The sequence below is a fragment of the Coregonus clupeaformis genome, unplaced genomic scaffold (assembly GCF_020615455.1).
Source record: "Coregonus clupeaformis isolate EN_2021a unplaced genomic scaffold, ASM2061545v1 scaf3290, whole genome shotgun sequence".
NCBI lineage: Eukaryota > Metazoa > Chordata > Actinopteri > Salmoniformes > Salmonidae > Coregonus > Coregonus clupeaformis.
In genome coordinates, this window is record NW_025536744.1 from 26230 (window position 1) to 35975 (window position 9746).

The following is a 9746-nucleotide window of genomic DNA, read 5'->3' on the forward strand; positions in this document are numbered from 1 at the left end:
GAAAGACAGAGACTGGGGTTGCTATCAAATACTACATCCACAACAGAAATGTAGCATTAAAAAGGAAGATGAATAGATAGAACTAGAGCATGCCAACTGTAGCTCAGGTACCATTCAATTCCAATTTCAATGAGCTTCTCCTCAGATAGTGTTAATATCTGTGGGTTTCATGTTCATATTATTTTATTTTCCTTAAATGATTTATATTGTTGGTTCTTGTACAAACATGCCACATAGGCTCGACTGTAGATCCCACATGTTTGTATGTTTATGTATAATTGAGGGCTATTAATGAGCATATGTTTGCCACTAATGGTCAAAAATTTTTGGGATAACAGTTGATGATATAGGTTAATACTCTGCTCTCATTGACAGGGAAAAGAGATAAACAGTACTTAAAGGGATTGTTATTGTTCCCAAGTTTTCAGAAGCACTTTGTTCTTCTAACCACAAGTTGTTGAATGTGGCAAGGTGTTTAAATTACTGTTAAACTATTACCATTTCAATGGGTGCCCCCTTGTAACAGGCCTTGTGTATGGTAACTTGCACTATGTAACTATGATGTAAATCCCTATGTTATTTAGACAGGTTAGCTGAATGTACACTGTCATGTTTCATAGAAGCTGGATGCTTTAATAGAGAGTTTCTCATTCATTTCAAACATGCCATTTCTACTGCCTTGTGCATAGCAGGGAAGGAGGCAAAGTGTAGGTGGTCTATTCTGGGTGTTCAATTGATTTGTTAATTTGTATATTTTCGCTGGCACTCAATAAAAGTAAGGTGTTGAAAGTGTTCCCTCTTTTTTTACATGAATATTGACTGCAAATGTATTGTTATAAATAACAATAATACGACTTAAACAGTAGACTGAGAATATATTATATTTATGAGCTATGTGAACATGGATAGGTATTTCTGTTGAAGGTTACCTATCTGGTGAGCATGATTATTATAATAATTTTTTTAAAGCTTTAGTTAAGTATTGTACACCTATGATTCTTATGCAGACATTTCAACATGTAACCGGAACCACGTTCAAATACAGACCCTATTTACAGGTTCTTCATAAGTCACATAAACCTGAAAATCAGTGTGTATCTACGGGCTGCTGTTGCTATGGGCCTTATATGTCACATGAACCCGAAAAAGTCCTCATATATACTATTAAAAATCAGGTCTGAACAAAATATAGCCCTAGACAAAATCTCAACAGATGGATGTATTCCTAGAATCATGGGACCAAACTATTCTGATTCCCAGGTCTCTTGGACCTTGGGAAAGGCATGTCCCAATATGTCACATTTTTGTCATAAGTCCTGATATTGTCTATAAACACGTATGTGTGTGTGTGTGTGTGTGTGTGTGTGTGTGTGTGTGTGTGTGTGTGTGTGTGTGTGTGTGTGTGTGTGTGTGTGTGTGTGTGTGTGTGTGTGTGTGTGTGTGTGTGTGTGTGTGTGTGTGTGTGTGTGTGTGTGTGTGTGTGTGTGTGTGTGTACTGGTGTGTGTGTGTGTGTGTGCGTGTGCGTGAGTCTGTGTAAAAACCTCCCTCCCTCCTCCCTCTCTTTGAGATAGGTTAGTGAGATATGCTGGGAGAGAGGAACATCAGACTGGTGAGTGTTGATGAGACCCATCTATCCCAGGTGCTAATAAAACAATGATGTCTCCTTCTGGTGATATGATGATAACACCCCTAACGATGATTATGATAATAACACCCTGATTATGATGATAACACCCTGATTATGAAGATAACACCCTGATTATGATGATAACACCCTGATTATGAAGATAACACCCTGATTATGAAGATAACACCCTGATTATGATGATAACACCCCTAACCCTGATTATGATAATAACACCCTGATTATGATGATAACACCCCTAACACAGATTATGATAATAACACCCTGATTATGATAATAACACCCTGATTATGATAATAACACCCTGATTATGATGATAACACCCCTAACACTGATTATGATAATAACACCCTGATTATGATAATAACACCCTGATTATGATGATAACCCTGATTGTGCCTCCTGTAGCTCAGTTGGTAGAGCATGGCGCTTGCAACGCCAGGGTTGTGGGTTCGTTTCCCACGGGGGGACCAGTATGAAAAAAATGTATGCACTCACTAACTGTAAGTTGCTCTGGATAAGAGCGTCTGTTAAATGACTAAAATGTAAATGTAATAACACCCGTAACCCTGATTATGATAATAACACCCTGATTATGATGATAACACCCCTAACCCTGATTATGATAATAACACCCTGCTTATGATGATAACACCCTGATTATGATGATAACAGCCCTAACCCTGATTATGATAATAAAACCCTGATTATGATGATAACACCCCTAACCCAGATTATGATAATAACACCCTGATTATGATGATAACACCCCTAACACCCCATAACACCCCTAACACCCTGATTATGATGATAACACCCTGATTATGAAAATAACACCCTGATTATGATGATAACACCCCTAACCCTGATTATGATAATAAAACCCTGATTATGATGATAACACCCCTAACTCTGATTATGATAATAACACCCTGATTATGATGATAACACCCTGATTATGATAATAACACCCTGATTATGATGATAACACCCCTAACCCTGATTATGATAACAACACCTCTAACCCTGATTATGATAATAACACCCCTAACCCTGATTATGATCAACTATTCCCTTAACAGCATGGTCCTCCACTATAGGGGAGAGAGACTGTACGCATATTGTAGATTCGGAGAGATGCAGGTTTCTTACCCCATATTTGCACTGTCGTGAAGAGGCTCCGTACTGGAAGCGACACTGCTCGTCTGCATCGTACACCTGCCCCGGGGCCACTGTTGGGTACAGGAAGTCTCGTTTCAGAGGTTCATTGTCCAGACACGTCCCCCGACCTGAGCTGTCAAAAAAACAAACCTACAATAGGATTGTTTCTTACACACCACACCTACACAGCATATAGCGGTGGTTCCCAAAGCTCTCCTTCAGTAGCCCCAGCAGTTCTGTTCCAGGTCTAGCACACCTTATTGGACTAACAAAGGGCTTGATGATTAGTTGACTAGTTGAATCAGGTGTGCTAGCGTTGGAATAGGTGAAATGAGTGGAATGGCTCAGGGAGAGGTTTGGGAAACACGGGGCTAGGTATAGACGGTAGCTACTAGCTACTAGTATACACACTGCAGCCCTCAATGACTAGGAGAGAGTCACTGGTTTAGCAACATAACATAAATCCTTTCTTTTAGAGGCCACCTCTCACCCTATATTGTATACTATCTTTCACAATTTCACCACAATGACTTAAAATGACTTATGATGAAAATACAGTTTATGGCAACCCTAGTCACACTGTCTACTAACACGTGTCTTGTACAGTTTCAGTTGTGTGGAACTGCATCATTCACATCATTCCCCTGTCTGCCTCTAACACTAACCCTATAGATAGAGTGAAGGGGGAGAAGTCTGCCTCTAACCCTAACCCTATAGATAGAGTGAAGGGGGGAGAAGTCTGCCTCTAACCCTAACCCTATAGATAGAGTGAAGGGGGAGAAGTCTGACTCTAACCCTAACCCTATAGATAGAGTGAAGGGGGAGAAGTCTGACTCTAACCCTAACCCTATAGATAGAGTGAAGGGGGAGAAGTCTGCCTCTAACCCTAACCCTATAGATAGAGTGAAGGGGGAGAAGTCTGACTCTAACCCTAACCCTATAGATAGAGTGAAGAGGGAGAAGTCTGCCTCTAACCCTAACCCTATAGATAGAGTGAAGGGGGAGAAGTCTGCCTCTAACCATAACCCTATAGATAGAGTGAAGGGGGAGAAGTCTGACTCTATCCCTAACCCTATATATAGAGTGAAGAGGGAGAAGTCTGCCTCTAACCCTAACCCTATAGATAGAGTGAAGGGGGAGAAGTCTGACTCTAACCCTAACCCTATAGATAGAGTGAAGAGGGAGAAGTCTGCCTCTAACCCTAACCCTATAGATAGAGTGAAGGGGGAGAAGTCTGCCTCTAACCATAACCCTATAGATAGAGTGAAGGGGGAGAAGTCTGACTCTAACCCTAACCCTATAGATAGAGTGAAGGGGGAGAAGTCTGACTCTAACCCTAACCCTATAGATAGAGTGAAGGGGGAGAAGTATGCCTCTAACCCTAACCCTATAGATAGAGTGAAGGGGGAGAAGTCTGCCTCTAACCCTAACCCTATAGATAGAGTGAAGGGGGAGAAGTCTGCCTCTAACCCTAACCCTATAGATAGAGTGAAGGGAGAGAAGTCTGCCTCTAACCCTAACCCTGTAGATAGAGTGAAGGGGGGAGAAGTCTGCCTCTAACCCTAACCCTATAGATAGAGTGAAGGGGGAGAAGTCTGCCTCTAACCCTAACCCTATAGATAGAGTGAAGGGGGAGAAGTATGCCTCTAACACTAACCCTATAGATAGAGTGAAGGGGGAGAAGTCTGACTCTAACCCTAACCCTATAGATAGAGTGAAGGGGGAGAAGTCTGACGCTAACCCTAACCCTATAGATAGAGTGAAGGGGAGGAATTCTGACTCTAACCCTAACCCTATAGATAGAGTGAAGGGGGAGAAGTCTGACTCTAACCCTAACCCTATAGATAGAGTGAAGGGGGAGAAGTCTGCCTCTAACCCTAACCCTATAGATAGAGTGAAGGGGGAGAAGTCTGCCTCTAACCCTAACCCTATAGATAGAGTGAAGGGGGAGAAGTCTGACTCTAACCCTAACCCTATAGATAGAGTGAAGGGGGAGAAGTCTGCCTCTAACCCTAACCCTATAGATAGAGTGAAGGGGGAGAAGTCTGACTCTAACCCTAACCCTATAGATAGAGTGAAGGGGGAGAAGTCTGCCTCTAACCCTAACCCTATAGATAGAGTGAAGGGGGAGAAGTCTGCCTCTAACCCTAACCCTATAGATAGAGTGAAGGGAGAGAAGTCTGACTCTAAACCTAACCCTATAGATAGAGTGAAATGGGAGAAGTCTGACGCTAACCCTAACCCTATAGATAGAGTGAAGGGGGAGAAGTCTGACGCTAACCCTAACCCTATAGATAGAGTGAAGGGGGAGAAGTCTGCCTCTAACCCTAACCCTATAGATAGAGTGAAGGGGGAGAAGTCTGCCTCTAACCCTAGCCCTATAGATAGAGTGAAGGGGGGGAAGTCTGCCTCTAACCCTAGCCCTATAAATAGAGTGAAGGGGGAGAAGTCTGACTCTAACCCTAACCCTATAGATAGAGTGAAGGGGGAGAAGTCTGCCTCTAACCCTAGCCCTATAGATAGAGTGAAGGGGAGAAGTCTGCCTCTAACCCTAGCCCTATAGATAGAGTGAAGGGGGAGAAGTCTGCCTCTAACCCTAGCCCTATAGATAGAGTGAAGGGGGAGAAGTCTGCCTCTAACCTAGCCCTATAGATAGAGTGAAGGGGGAGAAGTCTGCCTCCAACCCTAGCCCTATAGATAGAGTGAAGGGGGAGAAGTCTGCCTCTAACCCTAGCCCTATAGATAGAGTGAAGGTGGAGAAGTCTGCCTCTAACCCTAGCCCTATAGATATAGTGAAGGGGGAGAAGTCTGCCTCTAACCCTAGCCCTATAGATAGAGTGAAGGGGGAGAAGTCTGCCTCTAACCCTAAACCTATAGATAGAGTGAAAGGGGAGAAGTCTGCCTCTAACCCTAGCCCTATAGATAGAGTGAAGGGGGAGAAGTCTGACTCTAACCCTAACCCTATAGATAGAGTGAAGGGGGAGAAGTCTGCCTCTAACCCTAGCCCTATAGATAGAGTGAAGGGGGAGAAGTCTGCCTCTAACCCTAGCCCTATAGATAGAGTGAAGGGGGAGAAGTCTGCCTCTAACCCTAACCCTATAGATAGAGTGAAGGGGGAGAAGTCTGCCTCTAACCCTAGCCCTATAGATAGAGTGAAGGGGGAGAAGTCTGCCTCTAACCCTAGCCCTATAGATAGAGTGAAGGGGGAGAAGTCTGCCTCTAACCCTAGCCCTATAGATAGAGGAAGGTGGAGAAGTCTGCCTCTAACCCTAGCCCTATAGATATAGTGAAGGGGGAGAAGTATGCCTCTAACCCTAGCCCTATAGATAGAGTGAAGGGGGAGAAGTCTGCCTCTAACCCTAAACCTATAGATAGAGTGAAGGGGGAGAAGTCTGCCTTTAACCCTAACCCTATAGATAGAGTGAAGGGGGAGAAGTCCGCCTCTAACCCTAACCCTATAGATAGAGTGAAGGGGGAGAAGTCCGCCTCTAACCCTAACCCATAGATAGAGTGAAGGGGGAGAAGTCTGCCTCTAACCCTAACCCTATAGATAGAGTGAAGGGGGAGAAGTCTGCCTCTAACCCTAACCCATAGATAGAGTGAAGGGGGGAGAAGTCTGACTCTAACCCCAACCCTATAGATAGAGTGAAGGGGGAGAAGTCTGCCTCTAACCCTAACCCTATAGATAGAGTGAATGGGGGAGAAGTCTGCCTCTAACCCTAACCCTATAGATAGAGTGAAGGGGGAGAAGTCTGCCTCTAACCCTAACCCTATAGATAGAGTGAAGGGGGAGAAGTCTGACGCTAACCCTAACCCTATAGATAGAGTGAAGGGGAGGAATTCTGACTCTAACCCTAACCCTATAGATAGAGTGAAGGGGAGAAGTCTGACTCTAACCCTAACCCTATAGATAGAGTGAAGTGGGGAGAAGTCTGCCTCTAACCCTAACCCTATAGATAGAGTGAAGGGGGAGAAGTCTGCCTCTAACCCTAACCCTATAGATAGAGTGAAGGGGGAGAAGTCTGACTCTAACCCTAACCCTATAGATAGAGTGAAGGGGGAGAAGTCTGCCTCTAACACTAACCCTATAGATAGAGTGAAGGGGGGAGAAGTCTGCCTCTAACCCTAACCCATAGATAGAGTGAAGGGGAGAAGTCTGACTCTAACCCTAACCCTATAGATAGAGTGAAGGGGGAGAAGTCTGACGCTAACCCTAACCCTATAGATAGAGTGAAGGGGGAGAAGTCTGACGCTAACCCTAACCCTATAGATAGAGTGAAGGGGGAGAAGTCTGCCTCTAACCCTAACCCTATAGATAGAGTGAAGGGGGAGAAGTCTGCCTCTAACCCTAGCCCTATAGATAGAGTGAAGGGGGGGGAAGTCTGCCTCTAACCCTAGCCCTATAGATAGAGTGAAGGGGGAGAAGTCTGACTCTAACCCTAACCCTATAGATAGAGTGAAGGGGGAGAAGTCTGCCTCTAACCCTAGCCCTAGATAGAGTGAAGGGGGAGAAGTCTGCCTCTAACCCTATCCCTATAGATAGAGTGAAGGGGGAGAAGTCTGCCTCTAACCCTAACCCTATAGATAGAGTGAAGGGGGAGAAGTCTGCATCTAACCCTAGCCCTATAGATAGAGTGAAGGGGGAGAAGTCTGCCTCTAACCCTAGCCCTATAGATAGAGTGAAGGGGGAGAAGTCTGCCTCTAACCCTAGCCCTATAGATAGAGTGAAGGTGGAGAAGTCTGCCTCTAACCCTAGCCCTATAGATATAGTGAAGGGGGAGAAGTCTGCCTCTAACCCTAGCCCTATAGATAGAGTGAAGGGGGAGAAGTCTGACTCTAACCCTAACCCTATAGATAGAGTGAAGGGGGAGAAGTCTGCCTCTAACCCTAGCCCTATAGATAGAGTGAAGGGGGGAGAAGTCTGCCTCTAACCCTAGCCCATAGATAGAGTGAAGGGGGAGAAGTCTGCCTCTAACCCTAACCCTATAGATAGAGTGAGGGGGGAGAAGTCTGCCTCTAACCCTAGCCCTATAGATAGAGTGAAGGGGGAGAAGTCTGCCTCTAACCCTAGCCCTATAGATAGAGTGAAGGGGGAGAAGTCTGACTCTAACCCTAACCCTATAGATAGAGTGAAGGGGGAGAAGTCTAACTCTAACCCTAGCCCTATAGATAGAGTGAAGGGGGAGAAGTCTGCCTCTAACCCTAGCCCTATAGATAGAGTGAAGGGGGAGAAGTCTGCCTCTAACCCTAACCCTATATATAGAGTGAAGGGGGAGAAGTCTGCCTCTAACCCTAGCCCTATAGATAGAGTGAAGGGGGAGAAGTCTGACTCTAACCCTAACCCTATAGATAGAGTGAAGGGGGGAGAAGTCTGCCTCTAACCCTAGCCCTATAGATAGAGTGAAGGGGAGAAGTCTGCCTCTAACCCTAGCCCTATAGATAGAGTGAAGGGGGAGAAGTCTGCCTCTAACACTAACCCTATAGATAGAGTGAAGGGGGAGAAGTCTGCCTCTAACCCTAACCCTATAGATAGAGTGAAGGGGGGGAGAAGTCTGACTCTAACCCTAACCCTATAGATAGAGTGAAGGGGGGAGAAGTCTGACGTCTAACCCTAACCCTAGATAGAGTGAAGGGGGAGAAGTCTGACGCTAACCCTAACCCTATAGATAGAGTGAAGGGGGGAGAAGTCTGCCTCTAACCCTAACCCTATAGATAGAGTGAAGGGGGAGAAGTCTGCCTCTAACCCTAGCCCTATAGATAGAGTGAAGTGGGGGGAAGTCTGCCTCTAACCCTAGCCCTATAGATAGAGTGAAGGGGGAGAAGTCTGACTCTAACCCTAACCCTATAGATAGAGTGAAGGGGGAGAAGTCTGCCTCTAACCCTAGCCCTATAGATAGAGGAAGGGGGAGAAGTCTGCCTCTAACCCTATCCCTATAGATAGAGTGAAGGGGGAGAAGTCTGCCTCTAACCCTAACCCCTATAGATAGAGTGAAGGGGGAGAAGTCTGCCTCTAACCCTAGCCCTATAGATAGAGTGAAGGGGGAGAAGTCTGCCTCTAACCCTAGCCCTATAGATAGAGTGAAGGGGGAGAAGTCTGCCTCTAACCCTAGCCCTATAGATAGAGTGAAGGTGGAGAAGTCTGCCTCTAACCCTAGCCCTATAGATATAGTGAAGGGGGAGAAGTCTGCCTCTAACCCTAGCCCTATAGATAGAGTGAAGGGGGAGAAGTCTGCCTCTAACCCTAAACCTATAGATAGAGTGAAGGGGGGAGAAGTCTGCCTCTAACCCTAACCCTATAGATAGAGTGAAGGGGGAGAAGTCGACGCTAACCCTAACCCTATAGATAGAGTGAAGGGGGAGAAGTCTGCCTCTAACCCTAACCCTATAGATAGAGTGAAGGGGAGAAGTCCGCCTCTAACCCTAACCCTATAGATAGAGTGAAGGGGGAGAAGTCTGCCTCTAACCCTAACCCTATAGATAGAGTGAAGGGGGAGAAGTCTGCCTCTAACCCTAACCCTATAGATAGAGTGAAGGGGAGAAGTCTGACTCTAACCCTAACCCTATAGATAGAGTGAAGGGGGAGAAGTCTGCCTCTAACCCTAATCCTATAGATAGAGTGAATGGGGAGAAGTCTGCCTCTAACCCTAACCCTATAGATAGAGTGAAGGGGGAGAAGTCTGCCTCTAACCCTAACCCTATAGATAGAGTGAAGGGGGGAGAAGTCTGACGCTAACCCTAACTCCTATAGATAGAGTGAAGGGGGAGAAGTCTGCCTCTAACCCTAACCCTATAGATAGAGTGAAGGGGGAGAAGTCTGACGCTAACCCTAACCCTATAGATAGAGTGAAGGGGGAGAAGTCTGACTCTAACCCTAACCCTATAGATAGAGTGAAGGGGGAGAAGTCTGACGCTAACCCTAACCCTATAGATAGAGTGAAG